Raw genomic sequence first — 1618 nt, 5'->3', positions numbered from 1 at the left:
ATTATATAGCAATTTTAGCTACCCCTCCAAGTTCAAAAGTCGAAATACATTCACGATATGTGTGGCTGTGATTGCGTTTACACAATAGAGACACCGATTACACTAATATTCTAGGTCAGACGTATAAATTGTATCTTCTAGTTCATTGTTAAGTCTGGTTTCTGTTTGCGTTTGTCATGTCATGACTAACGGTATAATTATCTGTTACATCTCTTAGAGACATAAATACTTACGTAATTACTGTGTAGGTTTTCCTTGTTTATTCATTCACAGATACGTGATCTCTACGTACCATACATTTAACTAAAACCCCCAAAACAATAGTGTAATTTTGTAAGTTTAACATGTAAGTTAAATATTTACAACATGCACATGTAGGTCCTTTAAAAATCATGTGATTTACTCATGTGTGTGAATCATGTACTCATGGTTCACACTGCAACCATAAATTCTTTGCCACTTATCCTACACTCATCTCCATTCATACAAGGCCTTCAATACCTGCCTTCGTATGGTCGTCATTTTAACTAAAGTATTAAAGTCATACATAATGTCACTAGGAAAGTATAAAGTAGCCGTGAAATACCAGTCTAATTAAGCATCACATTATGTTGGTTTTATAGGTTGATTTACGAATGTAATGGGTTATGTAGTAGCAACATGCTGCATTATACTTATAAAATCTGGCTGTTGGTGGTATGTTTGCTAAGGTGACAAGATTGTTGTCACTTACAAAACTACTTATAGTTTCTCCATATCTTTAAATAATTTACAATCACACACAACTAATAATCATGCAAAACCCATACTTGCAGAAAGGTTAGCCGTATTGTCATAATTAGCTAGGAAATTTTTTTTATTATTTTAAATATTGCCAAAAAATAACGTGCAACATTAATCTGCTAAAGAGTTTTTCTCCTTAATTAGCATTTTTACATGTTTATAAGGAAGTGGCGAAACCCTGGTCTAGTTAACACTTGGTTCATTACCTACCTATTGTTTGTTATCATGTCCTAATTACAAATGGCTTACATACTAAAGAATCGCCCAGCGATCTTTAGATTAAAGGCACCACCATTAAAACTCATTAAAGGATCCGGGTACCCAGTCAAGTACAGTACACTTAAATAGGTTATCGTATAAGGTCAAATTAAATACAGACTAGTGAATAACTTTGAAAAGGCAAGTAAATCTCTGGTCTAAACTTGGGTTCGAATTCCTTCGAGTCTTTACAAAACATTGTTGGTTAGAGCTAGAAGAAAAGTGCATGACTGACCTTAACCTGTTGTTTATCTATTATCTAATTTCAATAACCTTCCCGAACTCACAATGTACTTTATGGCCGAATCAACGTCTTTGACAAAGGTCACAGCAAACAATAGTGAAACTGTTGATCGTTTAATCCTAGTAACTTGTTTCACCAACATGAATATTTGGTGCTGGCGTCAAGTTTTCATTTTACTTGTTGTGCTTTATGGGGTTTCGAAGCTAAACTAAATGTTTGCGATTATCCAGGGTGAGTTTTAAATCAACCCCCCCCCCCTAATTTTTTCTTCATTTTTTAAGATATCAACTCCAGACCACGTCAGATCATTGAAGTACTTCATTTGGACTGGCT

The sequence above is a fragment of the Macrosteles quadrilineatus genome, unplaced genomic scaffold, assembly GCF_028750875.1.
Source record: "Macrosteles quadrilineatus isolate MER2022 unplaced genomic scaffold, UCM_ALF_1.0 Scaffold_3__2_contigs__length_128488019, whole genome shotgun sequence".
NCBI classification, from domain to species: domain Eukaryota; kingdom Metazoa; phylum Arthropoda; class Insecta; order Hemiptera; family Cicadellidae; genus Macrosteles; species Macrosteles quadrilineatus.
This window is presented reverse-complemented; position numbering follows the sequence as displayed.